At 47.0% G+C, this 19,493-nt stretch overlaps 1 protein-coding gene across 1 annotated transcript in view; it reads left to right on the plus strand.

Moving 5' to 3' along the window:
- The window catches only part of LOC111866145 (monocarboxylate transporter 2), a 97,239-nt gene that overhangs the window by 41,425 nt on the left and 36,321 nt on the right, over window positions 1-19,493 (plus strand). The window lies entirely within an intron of this gene.

The raw sequence follows: 19,493 nt of genomic DNA on the forward strand, positions 1-19,493 counted from the left end.
AGGATGTGACGTCGTGTAGTCTGGCATAATTTTACAAACCTGTCGGAAGAACATTACCTCCGCCTACAGAGTCGAAGAGAATGCCAAGCAAGTTGTCCTTTAGCGTGTTTCGTAAACGGATTTTGATGAAATTTGGTTGTAGTGTCTGCCGACATCTTCAGAGCGGCTCTATGTTCAAAATATTATCACTTGTACATAACTGAACATAAAAAAATTACCTTGACCACAACAAGATCTACGAAGTTAACTTGAAAGATTTCTTTGTAGCGGAGATATAAATATGTTTCCTGTGAGGTACGCACTGGATGTTTAAGTACTATTTAGTTGACGTTATGGCTTTCAAATGTTATCGAAATAGAAGCAGAATTATTTCTAATCCTTGGAGTTGTAGACAGTTGTACAGCGGTGAATTAGCATCTGTAGCACTCGTAAGCGCCGAACGCAGAAGGGTGCAAATAGCTTAGAGTTCGCTTGGAAATGTATGTGTTCTCCGTTGGAGTACAGCTTGCCACTTGCCTCCGCGTGATTGCGAAGTGCAGCGAATGCAAGTTGTGTTTCTGCGGTCGTTCACGTCAATTTATATAAAAGTCCTCAGAATCTGTCAGCAGGTTTGGATGCCATCTGGCGGCAGAGAATGTGTTTCCCCAGTCACCGTGGCCTGTGCTAAGCATGTTACTGGTGACGCTTGGCTTTGCAGTATCCATTTACCACAAGAAGTGCCGTTTAATTAGAATCTTGATCAATAACACATTTTCCTCTGCAGAATACCGAAATGCAGAATAATTAACTTGGTGTAACTTGCAATATTATATTTAAGCATCCTGTTGCACTCCATACGATTGTATGTACGGAATTTGTATCATTATATCAGTTATTGGTGTAACTTAATTTTGTCAAGTTGGTGGGTTCTGACGTCGTCGCTGTGGCAGGGTATGTCACAGTTCACGATTCGCGCTACGAATTCGTACACCTTTTCTCGCTTTCTGAATAGAGTTTAGGCTGCACGCAGGTGAATGTTGATCCTTCGATAGATTCGCCTACGTAAACGCCTTCTTGCTACTTCCGTATTGTCACCGGCCGCATGCCTTACTCACATCAGTACCTCTTCACTGGCCGCCACTGACAACTGAATGTAGTGGCGGCTCTTGAATGAGAGGCCGAAGGGAAGTGAGAGGATAGAAGGCGGAAAGAAGAGAAAGGTAGATAGTGGGGAACACGCGAAGAATAATACAAAAAAGAAATCACGAGATGTGTGAGGATGGTAAAGTCGGTCGGAAGGTTAAACTAATTGCTCAGTTCCATATGTAGACAATGCATAGAGCTTTACATAAAAGGCAGGGTCCTCCCTGTGCTTAACAAATAAGCTCTACGCCATGAAGACGTATGGGGGAGTGGATGTATTGGTCCACGTATTCTTGACCTCGGAACTGGTTGGCGGGAGCTTCGCATTAGCTTATTTATATGTTTATTTAGGGATCACTTAACAACGCTGTACACTCGCATTCGGCAGGTGCTCGGTTCTTCGTTGTTTTCTTCAGGTCGCTCCAGGTAATCATCCTGATAGTATCTCGGTTACGCCAAAACCGCTTCCTTCCTAATCCTTTCCAGTTCATCTGTCATAGATGTTGCATAGTGTAGCCACTGACAGTGTCCCAGAATGGCTAATTTAATCCAGAAATTTGACGGTGCTCAGTAAAAGGTATCCTCTGTAACAGGCCGTGGAGGCCCATAGGGCTGTGAGACGTCGAGGCTCCCACATTTTCTAGACAATCGGCTCACAGATGGCGTAGTTTTCGAAAAGGTATTATACTAGGCAAACTGTACCAACTTTGTCACTTGGGACACCCTATTTATATATCCGACTGGTAACGAAGAATTGGGACGAATGAGCCTTCCCTGGAGTACGTTAAGGTACTATCCCTGCATTCACATGGAGCGACTGGAGGTTGAAATCCCACACCTCTTCCCAGCTACTGACGTGCGGGCGGCGGGTTAATCTGTTCGAAGTGGAGTTTTCTGTTAATACGGCAGCCTAGACAGCATCGAATGCAAACCGCAGAGGGAACAGAAAATACAGAAGAAACAAATAATATTAATAACAATTACCATAACGTTATGGATAGCAATACGCTTAAGAACGTTAGCCTGCAAACCGTAGCTAGTGGTCGCCATGCCTCCGGGGAAACATCCTTTGGCACCCATTTTGTAGAGGGCTGGGTGGGCCCCAGAGCTGCTCTGACTCCTGTAGAGAAGAGTAAGCTTCCGCTGTCCAGTCTGTAGCCTAGTTACTACTGTGACTGAGCTATTCCACTCAAAAATATATGTGAAGCATGAAGGTGCTGCAAACACGATAAAAACGTGATATTGCTCTCAATATTCGTGATCTGATAGCCACACTAACATGGCGAACAGTAAAAACTTGCAGTTCAAGCTAGTTCCATCAGATGGCAGTCAGCTTGACGATATTGCGGGCAGATGGCAGCACATTGCAGGCGTGATGCCCTCGGTTCGGCTTATCTTTATTATTCGCGCAGAACAGTTGTCACGTGGAGGCAGTCCAAAAAGCGGCTCAAGTGCATTGGCTCGTCGATGGGGCGTCTCCCCCCCCACTCCCTGTAGCCACTGGTTGGGAGCCGTCTGGACGTTAAATTACCGCTCCTGCCACCTACTGGTAGAAGCAGGAACTTGCTGCCTTTTAGCTGCGAGACTACTCCTGACATCTGCAAGTCGTGATAGCGACGATGTGGAGCCGTGTTGTTTGGTAACTAACTTAACGTCGTTTATCAGCTGGATGGATCGTTTCGCGTCGGATTACAGGTGAATCGATGGCCGAGCGTTCACATGGAGGAAATTAGAATATCCTGGGATTCCCCAATGTGACCGAGGAGGGCCAGCCTCTGCACATACATTTCCCCTGCCCCAAGTATGTTATTCTAATTTGAGGCTTTTACAGTGATTGTTAGTTTATCTCATGTGTTATTACACCGTCTGGCTCTGGGCGATTTTGCTGACGTTTCGAATGCACGTTCTGCTTTCCCATCCTCCCCCGCTGCTTTTAAACCAACCTACATATACATTAACTCGCCCACCTCACACGTTTCGACCTTGATTATAGAGGCAGTACATACCTCCGAAACGTCGGCAGCATCGCTCCCATCCGCGTTTCGTAACGAGCCAAAAACGTAAGTAACGCCTGTTACTGTAGTTCTTGCTATAGAGGTTTATACAGCATCGTTAAGCGAGGAGTGAACCATGGAGCCTTACTAAGAAGACCGAAGGGTATGGGCTCTCTGTCCGGCAAGGCTGAACAAACTTTACCGTGTGCTGAGGTAAAGGCGGCTGAAGGATAAAGCTCGTAACTGTTCACTAATGGTTTCTGACAACGGTCGAATCACTGTAATACTGGACATTGTTGGTTATATATACCTCGGACTGTGCATGATTTCAAATATAATATAACATTGACTCTATTCTGATAGCTGCATGTGTTCAGCATCTGTTCTGGTGGCCGCGTTGTGTATAACAGCTCATAGCCTGACTTTCTTGGACACGCTGTATATAACTGATCGGAGCCTGACTTTCATGGACACACTGTATATAACTGCTCACCGTCTGATTGAAATGAATACGCTTTACACAACTGCTCGGAGCCTGACTTTGATGGACACGCTGTACATAACTGCTCAGAGCCTGCCTTTGATGGACACGCTGTACATAACTGCTCAGAGCCTGACTTTCATGGACACTCCCTATACAACTGCTCGGAGTCTGACTTTAATAGACATGCTGTATATAACTGCTCAGAATCTAACTTTAATTGACACGCTGTACATAACTGCTCAGAGCCTGACTTTAATGAACACGCTATATATAATTGCTCAGGGTCTGACTTTAATGGACACACTTTATATAATTGCTCAGAGCCTGACTTTAATGGACACGCTGTACATAACTGCTCAGAGCCTGACTTTAATGAACACGCTGTATATAATTGCTCAGAGTCTGACGTTAATGGACACACTGTACATGACTGCTCAGGGCCTGACTTTAATGGACACGCTGTATATAGCTGCTCACCTGCTGTCTTAAATCGTTGTCAAGGTAACCGACCTGTCGAACCGGTCGTCAGCGTACGGGCAGCGGATCGGGAAGGGAATGGCGGCTACTGCAGAAGAATATCTTGCTGTTGACAAAAGACATTGTTCCGCACTTATGCTGCTATTGCTCGCACCAGCACGCTTGAATTGTTAATTCGATTCGCCTGGATTTTGGTATTTCTTTTCTTGCGTTCCATTTTTTTGCAGCCCCCCCCCTGATGTCTGTTGCTAAGCACTAGAACTACAGTGTGCGGACCCGCAAGATGTCCCTGCAGAATGTTGATTGGATTGTGGTCTTCTCCGTTAGACACTTATGTAGTCTGGTAGACATGTATATATGTATGTATGTATGGGGTGGACCATAAAAACCGGCCCCCACACTGCGACCTTCAATGATCTATTGTGCTGCCCTTGGATTAGCCCTTAATTTATCCTACACTTTTATTAAAGTGTAGGACCCTGCTTATGGGGGCAACATTAAAGTCACTTGGTTCCATAAGAAACTGACCCAAGTGACGAAATCTTAAGTAAGCTCTGGCCTCACAATCACACAGGATGTGTGCGGCGTAGGCACCTTTTACAAGTTGGGTTCGTCTGGTAGACGTGCTTTCGTCCTGCGAGTGGAGGCAGTATTTCCGTTCAAGGCGCTGGTACTCACCTACCAGACTACACGATGTCATAACCCAGAAGACCACAATTCGAATCTTCATCGCCATGAAGATCTCAAATCCCACAGAGTTTAGTGTTTAAGTAATAACAAACATAAAACAAAGAAACAAAGTGTTTCTTAAAACTGAACAACTCATAGCACGGGAGAACCGATTTTTTCAAGAAATGAAGCAGAAAGTTTAGAGAATGAAATATACTGCGTGGTTATGCCATCTCTGAACATACGTAAGAATTACCTGCAGTATAGATCGGTCACTTCGCACTGGTGAAGGTGGGTTACTTGGCTAGGCCTTCCTATACGTCACGAAGCAGAAGCTGTAGTTTTTGCGCCGTGAATGTTTGTCTTCTTCCAGCAACCAGTTTAATCCTTTATGTGGTAACTATATGTACCACATATTTTAACATTAAAATGCACAGCATTTTGCCCATACATTGTGTGTTTAAGTATTTCGTGTGATCCTTATAATGGCGATTATTTACCTAAACAGAATTAACCGGCTGGGCTTTGTAGCGGAGACGCAATGTATTTCCTGTGAGGTACGAACTGNGTGTTTAGAGTTCCAAAATTTACGAGTATCTGTCGAGAGTGAAGATAATGTTATCCAAATCGTGGAACACGGACAGACATCGGCCATTGTATTGGGAAGCATTTAGAACTTCAAAATGTTGATAATGTTTGAAAGTGTGCACTCGGCCCGTAACCAGAAGAACGAGACAATTGCGAGAGGAGAAAGGCGGAGCGGACGAGAAAGCAGAATTTCGTAGAGTCGCCTGCAGATGGCGGGCAGACTAATTGCCGCGCGTCAAGCCGGAAGAAACATTTGAATGCGCCATTGTTGTTTCCTTCTGATGCTCTTTTGTTCTCGTAGCCCCGCCATAATGAGTACAGCTGCACGTTTCAAGAATTCCTGTTTATATGTTTATTTAAGGACACTTTTTCCAGTTACGTGGTTATACAGTGTCGAATGGGAAGTTACTGAATTGTTAACTAAAGGAACGAGGCTTGTGAAATACTGGAGAAAACCACGACATGATGGACGGTGAAGAAAGAACAAAGCAAAAGTAATGTGAAGTTGGAATGGGTCTTATTCCATTAAACCTTTAAAGACTGAATTTCTACTAAATAATATATAAGAATCAGTTCGTACCTCACAGGAAACGCATTACGTCACGTCTACAAAGCCCAACCGGTTACTGCTGTTTATTGTGGGAACCATGCGGGGCACGTGAATGCGTTCTGAGGGCAGAATGCGGAGTTTTGGTGTGTTAAAGCGGCCGGTACATACGTATAATAACGACTGGACTATAAAGGGTTAGGCGGTAGGCACTGAACAACATTCACAGCAGCTCTCTTGGCAGTTTCTTATGCTTCAATTTACAATATGCAGGAAGAGGAGCTTTTATGGCCTTGAGCAAAATTGCCCCATCAGGCGTCAATATGGCAAGAAATTGGAATTGCCAGACGGGAGTTTCCCTCGTCGAATTTTTTAGAAGTCCATCAAATGGTTAGGCGCTATTAGGGTCCGGTATATCACAAACAGACGGGCACACACACACACATATAGCACCGAAATGTAATTCAGACTTAAAGAAAGCGAAGCGTGAACGAATGAGGAGACAATAAAGGCCGCATGGAGTTCACTCATCCCTCAGAACCCTAAAGTTCAACCAGCCGAGAGGAAGTGGTTTAATATCTGTTTTATTACGTTCAGTTGTCTCAGCGCGTTGCGAAGATTCCTGGCGACATAATAAACGTGCACAATATCCAGAGAGCTGCATCTCCCGGGATACAACGCCGTGTAGTCCATTGAAAGTCAACCGACGTTTCAGAGGATCATGTCACCTCCAGCTTCAGGATCGAAGTTAAGCCAAGCAAGAAACCAGAATGAATAAGGTAGCAGGCTGCTTTCTTACTTGGCTTATTCTTCGACCTTGAAGATGGAAGCAGAATGTTCCTCCGAAACATCCATTTATTTTCAGTAGACTGAATAGTGTTATATCCCAGAAGATAACAGCCTTCATAACCCCTGCCGTGAGAACCTCAGATTATAAATATCTAGAGAGATCAGTGGCGGCCCGTTGGGCAGTGACTTGCTTCATGTTTTTGCCGCCACTGTCCGAAAATCTCATATGCACTTTCTCTACAGATAGTGTATTAAATTAGGCTGCGAGAACTTCCTTACACTTACCTTGCAACTCGCTTATCTCTTTAGGAAAACAGAAACCAAGATGTCGGTGCGTGAGACTGACATAATTGCAGAATCATTATGGCTTGAATTGCTAATTTCATGCTATGGAAATCTGCCGGCAGTATGCAGAGTCCTTCGGGACCTTAAAGTGTACCGCGCCGACGGCAGAGCAACTGTTTTCCATTCTGGCACGAGATGCAGCGAATATAGGGCTCGCAACTTCCTGGAGCAGTAATAACAAGGCACGCCGGAAGATGTTCAACTGTTTCACTCACAGCCTTCGGTCTGTTGATACAGAGGGCAGTCACACGCACGCAAGCAAATGGAATGGCGGCTGCAATGAGACGTAAACACGACTCATCTGGCTGTTCCATATAAACTGCACTATTTCGATATCTCGAAATTGATACTTCGTTGTCGTTAAATCCATTTTGATATATCGACGAAAATATTAACACGGATGGTCTCGAATAACAGCAAAATACGATATATATTGTACAAGCAGAATTCACTTGAAGAATGCAAAGAATATTTACAGATAACCGTCTGAAGTCAGTATTAAAAAAGGTAAGAATATTCCTGCAACAGGCCGTGGAGGTCCGTAGGGTTGTGAGATTTTGAGGCACCCATATTTTCCAGACAGTCGGTTCACAGATGGCGGTGAGGTTAGCCTCACGCATCGACCGCCCTTTACCCCCAGGAAGATTCCTGGTACTCGTTTGTGTTAGGGGCTCAGTCGACCCCAGGGTCATAGTGCGGCTGGAAGGATTAGGTCAATAGAAAATCAAATGACCTCATCGGGAATCGGACCCTCGACTTTCCGGCTTGTAGCCTCGTGCCTCAACCAACTGCGCTACCGCGTGCACCCACTGAAATTAATGTAATGTTTAAAAATTCAGTTCCTACCCCGCAGAAAACACACTGCCTCTCTGTTACAAACATAGTGGGTTAAGGCTATTTAGGGAAACAGTCGCTGTTTAGTGTGAAAACCACTCGAAACACAAACACTCCGTGTTGGTAAAATGCAGGAATTTTAATGGCAGAACAAATGGTATTTGTAATCACCACTGCTCTAAAGGATCATACCTAGTTCTGGCATTTGGAATTTTAACTGAAGGTTTAAAAACGGTAAAACATAAGAAACCACGTGCACCACAGATGATGACAGGCGACATATTCGCATCCTCAGACGCGTTGCAAACCCCAAATTCCGGAGTAACACTAGACTACAAGTAACATTCCTACAAATGGAGGCGCGCTGTCTGCTACAGATTTGCCGTAATCGTTACTTGTCATGAAATTGATGTAGCGCCTGGAAGCCTGTTGTCCAGAGCAACACTTCTATGTCTGCGCCTGGCATAGCGGCCAACATTTCGACAGGTTTAGCACAAGTTAATTCCATGGAGCAAAGTCCTTCAAAAGCAGTAGTCCTGCAGTGGTTTCTGTTGGAGCCAGTTAAATCCAGTCCACGCCCTTGCACCATTTTCCGATAAAATCCCTTTGAATATTATACCCCGATTTATGGATAGAGCTCTGCAGTTCTTGTTTTCTTTCATCTCTTCGCTACTAATGTTTTGCTACATGCCCTGCCCATTCCACACTACTTGATTTGCTTGTTATAACATTTGTCGGGGCTCCTCACTGCGCAGTTTTCTGCAGCCTCTTGTTACTTCTGGTCCCAGAAGCCCAAATATTCTCCCCAGCACCCTGTCCTCAAGCAGCCTCAATTTCTCTGCGGGCTGGGCGACCAAGTTCCGCACCCTTACAAAACGAGTGCAGTTACTGCGTGTGTATGAACTGTAGTCTTCCAGAAATCGGACCAGTATGGACACCCCTGTGCCACAAGATGCAGTGGCTTGTGTCGGTCAGTTCCATGGCAGTGTGGACACCCCTGTGCCATAAGATGCAGTGGCTTGTGTCGGCCAGTTCCATGGAAATGTGGACACCCCTGTGCCACAAGATGCAGTGGCTTGTGTCGGCCAGTTCCATTGCAATAATCCGCACCTTGCTTAATGTGTCGCGCTTTGTAACGGCTTCCCATTACCCGCGGTTCTACGCGAGCCGTTTCCGTGGCAACGGGCACCCGCCCATCAGCCGTCATTTGTTAGCACCGCTCCATACGCGACACATGCAAATAGCTCCGACAGCTGATATAGCGTCGTGAGCTCTGAGGTTAGAGTCGCACGGCAGGATGAATGCGTTCTGCGATACCAGTGAGGCTGGAAGGCAGACTGTCTCAGCGGTACGATTTGTGTCCTTGTGTACGTGTTGCTTCCTTTCTAACCCATTTTTCTCTGTTTCTAATTGGACACAGAGCGATATATAATTCTGTATGACTGTGCTCTTCTGGAATATGACGCCGTGTAGTTCGGTAAATAGGTGCCAAACTGTCACAGGAGGTAACTAATGTCTCGATCCCCTGAAACGCTGCTGACCACCTACCAAACTACACGGCGTCAAGGCATCGCAGTGAGCACCTCAACTCTGGAATCAGTATAATTAGTTATGGACTCGCATCAACTGCAGTTTGTCGCCTGTCGCAGTGTGCGGTCGGCATGTTGGATGGGTGTTCCCGGTTCGAGCCTCCTCGCGTTTTGAATGTATTCTTACTCGCATGTTTCACTTCAAAGTGCGTGACGATCAGCGTGTTCATACGGTGTCGTTAAATAGGCAACAAGTAAATCCTATCAATACTTTGTTTATAAACATAGCAATTCTTCTTGTATTGTTTTCAGCAAGAAACCCTGATTTTGTTGCTTTCGAATGCTTCCGCGTAAGAAACCGCTGCGCTTTGCTGGTGGGAAAATCTATCGGAGTTCTGACGGATTCGCATAGTCTCAGCCCCGCCATAGAGCAGATTGTTTTACCCTACTTTCCTTTTTTGAAAAAATAAAATCTTACAATAAAATGTAGGCTTATGCGATCACTGCTGTCTGTGTGCGTGTACACCCTATTAACGTTTGAATGCCTGAACCAGTCTTTATGAAATTTGGTGTGTGTATATATATATATATATATATATATATATATATATATATATATGACATTTGAGCCCATCTCAACTTCATAAATCCCTCCCATCAGTCTGTGTATCTCCCTATCGTTGCTAGGCAACGGCTCGGTAAACACGTTCCCGCTGAGTTTATCCACCGTATGTCGGTGCCGGTGGACATGAACATTCTGGCTCCAAAAGTTAGGCCCTTCCCATGAACAGCGAGAAACAAAGTAACGATTTCCCCGAAAACGGCTCAAGCTATTCTGATTAAATTTCGGCGATTTGTGGAGACCATCCCAGGAAATTAACGGTACGCGCACTACGGGGCCCAAACACGAAATGTCAGTTTTGTCTATCGACCGGAAGGATTTCATTTTTGTTCGGTATTGGAGAGCCATCAGTGGCCATCAGAACAACAATTGATTTCGTTTCCAAGGTGACGTAATGAAGGTCGGATGTGTTGCCGCGGACGGCCCCTGGCGCGTCTCACGCGCTGTCAGTCTGCGCCGGGCGGCCGCTCTGATCGGTCATGCTATGTCGGACGAGGAGTCGCTCTCGTGCCGGCCGCTCTACCGGTCGCGGTCCCTGCCCCAGTTGCACACCGTGGGCAGCTACAGCGAGCCGCTGAGAAGGGGCGCTGGGGGCGGCACGCGCCTTGTGGCGGCGGAGGTGCGACAGCTTCTCACTCTCAAGCAGCATTATTACCCCGAGGGCGGGTGGGGGTGGGTCGTGGTGGTCGTGGGAACGTTGGTGCAACTACTGAGCCATGGGCTGCACGTGGCGTCAGGTGTGCTGGTGGGGGAGACAGTGCGGCGGTTTGGGGGCGGCGTCGTCACTCCGGCCGGTGAGTACAGGATGGGTGCTCAGAGTCTGTGGAGGACCCATGTGTTTCTATATCCAGTTTATTCTCTGTTTTGTACTGTTATAAACGCGGTGTCTTACTCCGATGGAAAGCGTGCCTGGCATAATAGGCAGCTCTGTGAAGTATACAGGAGGGTGCTGGGCTGGGCTTGTAGATCGGGTGAGGAAGGAAGGGATGCGTGCATAATGTTTGTGTAGGAATCTGTGTTACATCTGAGGTATCTGATAGTACGTGTCTCCGAAATCCTTTGTAAAGACTAAACTACACTGCATCACATGCCGGTCACTGAGTACTGCAACGCGGTAGACCGACCGTGTACGTGTTCTTGAGGAGATACTTCTGGCGTGTGAAGTTTGCTGCCAAATGGAGACCAGGCTGTACACCCCTGGCGGAGTGACCCACGGGCCTGCAGCTAGCGCCCCACTGCGAGGGTCCCGTTATCCAACCGGCTGCACTGTTGTGCCTGACATACACGAAGTTCATCATAGGACACATCGCCCTACTGACTTCTTGTGCTCGCTTTTAATATTATGCTCACACCTACGTTTTGATCTTTCAAGTGATCTCTTTCCATTGCCTTCTTTTTTTGTGAATGTCTTACTGTTGTGGCTTAGGTGCTGGCTTCTAATCTCGGGGTGTCGGGGTTCAATCCCAAGTGATCATGCGAGATTCGTGGTGGACTGAGTGATACCGTAGCAGATATACGGATTTGCCTTGCTAATCATCATTCACCATTGCTCTGTACTCTTCTGTCTCTACCCTCTGAGGCCTGCGATAGCCCTGGTGAAGCAGCACATTATCACATCCTGGTCTTTAATTTGGGGGCTTCATCTCTGACTGGGCGCTTGGCTGGATGCAGTGTAATGGAGTAATATTTTGTTGGTTTCCAATGCGTACTATGTGTTCAGCCCATATCTGCCTCGCTTATGAGTAACAGTAAGTCTCCGTCCATATTGGACCCCAAGTGACGCCCTGTTGCGTCAGTCCCAGGCTGTGGCTGATTTGATTCTTTGTGTCCCTCTACTTAAGTAAGCACAGCACCATGAATATGTATGGAGGAATGGAGTTATAGCTCCATAAATTCTTACCGAGCAACATGACCAAAGCTGTGAAAATTCAGACTTCATTTGGGAGGAACTTGGTTCGAATCTCGGATAGGCGACTGACTATCGTAACTAAGGGCTTCCGTCGTTTGTCCTACGCCCTCTAAGCAAATGCGGTGCTAGTACTTTAAATTAAGCCACGACCACTTCCTTCACCATACCTCTGCAAGTAATTGTTCACTACCCACGCAATGCTGTATAGTGTGGGCTGCTGATAGTGTCTTCAAATAAGCTTAGACGAGCCTTTGGTGGCCCACAAGCCTCGTTGTACGAACCGTTTGGTCGCGTGCGTGGGGTAACGAACCGAAGCGATAACAGCGCTATCTGCGTTGGAAACCCAAGCTGCTTACTGCCTGTACCGGCCTCAGTATCATCATTCATGCATGTGCATATTGGCAGTTCAGTCTACACGGTCTTCCCATCTGTTTATATCTGTTTTAACTTTCCTTTTGTGCCCACCGGTACCAGTAGCTCGGCAGCAGACTTCCGTAAGCGCTTTGATAGCTCAGTCGGTATAGCGGTGTAGCTGCTAGCTGTAAGACCGAGGAATCGGGTGTTGACTTTCGGCAGTGGTAACATAGCCTCCAGACAGGCTGTGTGGGCCGGGGCCTTCACGTTTCCATACGTATTCATGAGTTGATGCTTAATTAAACACAGAGACAACTTTGCTGTCTTAAGTCCTAGAATCGTTTCGTATTGTGAAACCTGTGGGTTTAAACATCGACACAAAATCCTGAAGTTGATCCAGTTCCTGTTCTCACAACTGGTCGCCATATCACTTGTCTTCCTCGCTCTCGCGTCACGGTCTCCAGAAGTGATGGGGACAACTTGCTCTTTGTCCTAGCCTCAAACCCAGTTCCTTCAGGTACGGCAGAGATGCGTTATCTGAAAGGGAAAATGGGAACAAGATTTGTATCGGAAGTTTCACTTCTGTAATATGGGAATATAATATGAAAATGAAACTTAGAGACACATGCTATAAGGGTGTTTTCTCGACATGTGGCCAAATGATTGGATTTTGTGAACACGGCAATGAACGTTGCGGTCCCATAACAATATATGCTGTAGCACTGCCCTGCCCCTGTGTCCAGGCACCACGCCATGAAGGCGTTGTGGTGGAACACGTATTGTAGACCTCGGCGCCAGAAGTGAGCAGTTACACTTCGGCGTTCATTACCTTCTGAGGAGAACGTTCCTTATGCCCCTTTTGCTCATACTGCTGTTTCGTACGGCTCCGTGTCGCGGCCCTGCTCCCCCCCATTCCGCGGCCGATTCCTTTCGCAGATAAGTCCTTCTGAAGACGAATTTAACCAACTCCGTTGACCTGAGTCCTTGAGAACCTAATAGTTGCTCACTTTATCAAGAAATCCCAAACATTTTATGGAACCCAAAGGTTCATTTCCGTGTTCACAAGAGCCGCCACTGGTCCCTAACCTCAGCCAGATGAATCCATTCTGTTCCTTTTAAATCCATTTCAATATTATCCTCCAACCTACACCTAAGTGTTTCTAGCGGTCTCTCTATGTTTTTCTACCAATACTTTGTATTTTCTGCTCTCTCCCATGCGTGCTGTATTCCCTGCCAATCTCATCCTTGATTTGATGATCATCATTATGTTGGGCGACGAGTACAAATTATGAAGCTCCTCGTTATTCAGTTTTCTCCGTCTTCCTGTCACTTCCGGTTTCTCATGTCCAGGCTGTGGCCTGCCACGCAAGCCTTAGCTTTCTATCAGATCTGCCTGATTTACCAGTGTGACCAAGTTTTGTCAAAATCCGTCAGTGACTGGCCAGCTTCAAATCTCCCTGTTTGGGAACGGAGTTTGGTCGCCATGGCAACCATGCGTGGTACCGCATTCTTGCAGTGGGGGGCTCGCGAGTAGTGTTCCCACGACTGCTTTGATGACGTCATGGTGTCAGCTGTGGGTTCCGCGGGGAGAACTGACCCGGTACATCACTCCACGTGGAGTACAGAGCTCAATGAACGCGAACACCTGTGAAGGCAAAATTGTTCCTGTGGTTAATTAAGTCCCATGCCATGAAGACAAATGGGGGATGGGTTGGAGGTGTAGCTCCTTGTATTCGTAACCTCTGCACTAGATGGAGGTGAGTAGTCAGCTACACAGCCCGGCCGTTTTATCCCCAAGATGACTGAGTGGGCCCCAGAGCAAATCTGGCTTCTGTGGACAATAGGAGAGTCCCTTGCCCCTGCCGATCGCCCAGCCCGCAGCCCTTCACCATACCGACTGAGCTATAGCGGCTCTCACATGCTTATTTTTTATTTTCTTACTAGAGTTTGTTGTGTGTTTGAGGACGCATTCCAGTGATAAAATGATTTGAACAGTGAATTGGAAGGGATTTCGAAGGAAGTGGTCGTTGTGTGATCTGAGATGCTACCCGGCAGTACTATGAAAAACTTCTATCAGTATAGCCGGTCTCTGAGTCGAGATTCGAAGCCTAGACCACCCGAATAGGCAGCACTACTGCCCTATGGACAGCCCTTACAGCACCAAAGGTAATGTGAATGGTGAGTGGGTAGGGACTGGGAAGGAGGTTCGGCGCGTTTGTTTTGCCACTCGGATGGAGGCTGCTGATTGGGTCCTGTGGAGCCAGGCTGACAGCTGCGCGCAAGAGCGGGACAAGTCAGATCGTTGTTCTTATGGGAGCTTCAGTATGTTTTGTGTTTGGTCCTCGTTTGAGGTTTGAACACGTGTCACTCGGTATGAAAATCGTGTCACTGAGGGTCACACGCTTAAAATTGCCGGCGGGGACTTATGTGGAGTTCCATATTCGGATTTGAGATTCTCACGGCGGTAAATGTTAATATTCCTGCCTTACATGATGTGACTCCGTGTAGTCTGATAGATAAGGACCAACGTTCCTTCTGCTTTCTACATAGAGACAGTAGGTTCCGAATCGTTGTAACGTATCCACCAGACTACACCGCGTCACCTGCCAGAAGATAGTAATCATAGTTCTCATGAAGAGTTATTTTTATGGGATCTAAAGCCGTGCAGTCCGTTGAATGTCAACGGGCGTTTCGGGAGAACATATCGCCTTCATCTTCACGTCCGAAGAATAAGTCCAGCAAGAAACCAGAGCTAAGCTTGTTTGGCTTATTCTTCGACCCTGAAGATGGAGGCGACACACTCTTCCGTAACGTCGGTTGACTGTCAACGGGCTACATCGTAGCCACCGCTGTGAAGACCTCGAATCATACTCATTGTAAGGTTGTCGGAATCCAGAAGGTAGTAACCATAGCCTTCATGTTGATTTCAAACCCGGGTAAAGTGAGTTGGAAATGTGTAACTTCACGAACTGCATGGCTAATATGGATAGAAAACTGAGATAATCACGGCTGAATTTTGATGGGCTAACGTCGTGCAAGGAAATCACTTGGCAGAACTAGGCACAGATGGAAACAAAATACTAAATGTTATGGTACCTCGAAGAGGTATGTTGTGATAATGTGGACTATCTTAGAATTATGTAGGTCTACAGTGGTGGACTTTTGTGTAAGCCGTAGTGAACATTGAGGTTCTGCTGGTGATGCGATTGTCTCGCTCCTGTCACGTGATCCGGCTGCGAGTCCGCTCACTGTAGCACAGAGTGTCGTCGTTTGTTCAACACTTCTCACTAGAAAAACGGTGTGAGCGCACACAAAGCTCATCCGCTGTGTAATCTGCCGAGAATATCGACCTTAGTGCTGCGTGGGTGGCCTGTTAAGCCTCCCTAGTCAGGATCGTGATATTCCATGTCGTTCGTTTGATTATACAAACTTTGAAACCTTTCCCGCACCAAGACGACCCCGTGCAGTTTCCCGCACCAACACGACCCAGTGCAGTTTCCCGCACCAACACAGTCCCGTGTAGTTTCCAGCACCAACACGACCCCGCGCAGTTTCCCGCACCAGTACGATACCGAGCAGTTTCCCGCAACAATGTAATACCGTGAAGTTTCCAGCACTAACACCTTGCCTTGCAGTTTCTCTTGTAACGCTTCAGCTGCCTGTGTTACCGACCTACCGCCTAGTGGCTAAGCCGGCTCCCTTTTTATGACTGGTGAATGTCTGAACAGGCGACCGTAAATGTTATGTGCAGCTCGCTTTTTTAACGACTTGGTATCAACTGATGACACTAGGGCCCGCATATGCCAGGACAGGCGTTCTTTGCTGCTGAACCGATACGTAACAAAATAAACCACGAGGTGAGAAGTCGTGAGAGTGAAAGCTTAGATAGTTGTTGATAGTGGCTCAGTTTGTCAAAAATTTCTGTACATATTGTGCAACACCAAATGAAAGCATTCAACACTGTCACGCCTTATTCGTTTAAGATCCATTATAAATTATACTGCCATCTACGTCTAGGTCTTCCAAGTGGTCTCTTATTTTTATGTTTCCCGAGTAAAACTCTGCATACATTTCTCATGTCCAGTGCGTTGCTATGCACCTCCCCGTCTCACTCCCCTCGCTATGATCTTGTGCAGAGCAGACTTGAAGGTGCTCCTTATGTAATTATGGCAGTCATCTGTAGGCAGAGCCTCGTCATTTTGTCCGTCCGACCAGAGAATGAGGATGTGTGAATCGGAGGATAATATTAAAATGGATTGTGGCTACGTGGCCTGAATTGACTGGCAGATAATAATGTCTGGCTTTCTTCTTCGAACTTCAGTTTGTGGTTTATTACTATTATTATTGATACTGTGCCCATGTATTCAACTGTCTGCACCTTCACCAAGATTCTCTTCTGTGCATCTCCTTCCTCTTTCACTTTGCTCCACAGTTTCACGCTATCCTCGGCCATGCGTTTTATCTACATGACCTGTCCATCAATTCTTCATGCAGACCATATGCTTTCCACGTGTTTCGGTATATTAACCATATGTGCAGCCAAGGACCCCTTCTGCCCTGAAGATGATGGCAGTATGTTCGTCCCAAACGTTGTTCACTGTCTACCAGACTACACGGTGCCACATATAAGAAGAGAGGAGCGGTTTCCACTTCTCATTATGCATTTAGCAGCTGCTATGATGATTTGAACTGCACATGTTGTGTAAACTTGTAGGTGCGTACCAGCGTTTCGTAGGAACATAATGCCTCCATCTTCAGGGCAGAAGTGAGTTCTTTGGTGTGATTCTAGTTCTGATGAGGTCGCGATCGTTCAGGGAAGAGTGGGACAAGGGTCTCGTTAGTATTTTCTGTTGTGGAATATTTCAGCAGCCACGTTATTTAGCGGTTATGATTGATAAATCATTAGAATCGTGGCCTACTTTGAGTTACTGTTGTCACATCTACCATAGAGCATCCGTTGTGTCCCGTGGTGTAAACGAGGCGCTGCGTACCGAGTCGCGAAGTAACTTTTTGTGCAGCCTGTGTCTGCATGTTTGTATTCTGGCCACAATGCCCCATCCAGCCTCGAGAAGTTCGGCAAAAAAAAACGTGATTTAGTGCTTACAGCCATCTTCAAGTATCGGATTTCTTCCCGCGCCTCGCAGATGGCGCCCATGACACCCTCCTTTGTTTTTGTCTCGTGAGGGGCTGGCCCGACTAATCACCGTGTCACCAGAAATCTCATACGGAAGATGTGTCGGGGTAGCGCGGGATTCCGTTTATGTCGATACGGGCCAAACCTGAAGCTCACCGCTCATCTGCAGGTACTGCTAATTCCTGCGCCTCCACTCACCAGGGGCCCTTTCCGCATGATCTTGGACACAGGACAGCCTGCCTCTTCTTCTCTGAAGATGGACAGGTTATGTCTCACTGAAACGTCTGTACTTGTCAGGCAAATTGCACGATGTCGCCTCTCAGAAAACGGGCAGTTTCCAGAAGAATGTGTTAAGTGGGCCACAACTCCTACCATCTCCCATTGGTGTGCAGGCCGTTAACTGTCTGACAACATTGACAGTTGTAAGAGCGTTGTCAAATGATCTCTCTAACGCTCTGTTGTGACAGCCACAATCCCTTGCATTAGTACCACTCGAGCTGCGTCGCGCAATAGCGGTACAAGAGACTCGCTTCCTCTGCTCGTTGCCATGGCAACGACACCAACCATAAGAACAACATGGAGACCATATGAAGCCGAGACGCGGTGGAAGAGTTGGCGTTCTTGTTCGGCCAGTTAGGATGGGCTGGGCGTTGAGCTCCAGTGGGCGCCCTCTTGAAGAGCGACGAGTAGACCGTGAAGGAAATGGAAGGATGAGTTAAGCCTGTCTTGAAGAAACGTGCAGGCAGCGAAGCGGAAGGAACTGGCTCAGGATTCTGTCCAGTACTGAGCTCTGCTGATAGCAGCGTCGATCATTCCAAGAAGGCATCCACTTTATCAACCGGTTAGGTTATATGGGTCATAGCCTAATTTAAGACACTATTCCAGCCTCTCCTTAAGGGACTGAGGAAGACCACGAATGCCTGACTGAGGAAAAGCAGTCTCGCGGCCGAGGTTCGAATTCTATTCCTCTGGAAGAGGAAGCACTGCGTTCTGACGTTCGGTATAAAGAAAAATCCCTGTGCTTAATTAAGCATTACGCCATTAAGACGTATGGGGGAGTGGATGTGTAGATCCACGTATTCTTGTCCTCCGCTCTAGTTGGAGGCGATTGGTCAGCTTCACACCCTGGCCGCTTTACCCACGGAGAAAGAGCCCCCGATACCCATTGCATAGGAGGCTGGATGAGCCCCAGAACCGTTCGCAACGATGTGGATAGGAGAGAAATCCTGCCCCTACCGGGACTCGAACTCCGTAGCCAGTCGCTATACCGACTGAGCTATCCCGGCTCCCGACGTACGTACCCAGATGGCCAGGTCCTGTACATCTTGTTTTGCCACGGGCTGTATGCAGCATTTCCGAAAAGACGAAAGTCGATCGCGCGTCCCCAGTCGTTTGTTTTAGCAAAATAACAAAACGTCTTGACAGGTACCTGCCTTCTTTATTGTCTTCGGCCATAAATCCCGTTGTCAAAGAGACGTCTTTATGCATATTTATTTCGGTTTCTTGTGGCGTGGCCAGATGGAAGCACGCTCTGATGCGGAGGTCGTCCGTCAGTTCGAAGACTACTCAACAGATGGTGTTCAAGTGCTTTCCTTATTTGCCACTTTTTTCTTTCTCGTTTTCTTTCGAAACCGTTTCTCCTTGTAGGATGCGGTTTATGTGATTGAGGCATGTCGATATCAAGGTGATGCATTTCAGAGGGTGGCGCCGGCTGGGTTGGTAGGGCCCGAACCTACACATGCATTTTGAGATGAAAATTTTCGCCAAGAAGGAAACGGTTGAAGTGTGTTCCTAGAGAAGTCGTATGAGCAATGTTGTGTCATCTGAGGAACTGGTGTTTAAGAGCAACAAACTAGTTTCTGTGCGGTCGGGGATACCAGACCAACGCACAACCCACAGCCTAGAGGGTACCCTCGTGTCGGGGGTTTCAGCCAATTCAGTACGGCATAAAATTTCTTCAGACGCTAATAAGTCACTCAGATTGTCAAGAACTCGAAAGTTTGCTACCCAGTTCACAAGAGTTCCCATATGGTCCCTAACCCTAGGTAAAGGCTTGCAGCGTATCTCTTCCAGATCCATTTTAATATTATCCTGCC

The sequence above is a fragment of the Cryptotermes secundus genome, unplaced genomic scaffold (genome assembly GCF_002891405.2).
Source record: "Cryptotermes secundus unplaced genomic scaffold, Csec_1.0 scaffold318, whole genome shotgun sequence".
Taxonomy (NCBI): domain Eukaryota; kingdom Metazoa; phylum Arthropoda; class Insecta; order Blattodea; family Kalotermitidae; genus Cryptotermes; species Cryptotermes secundus.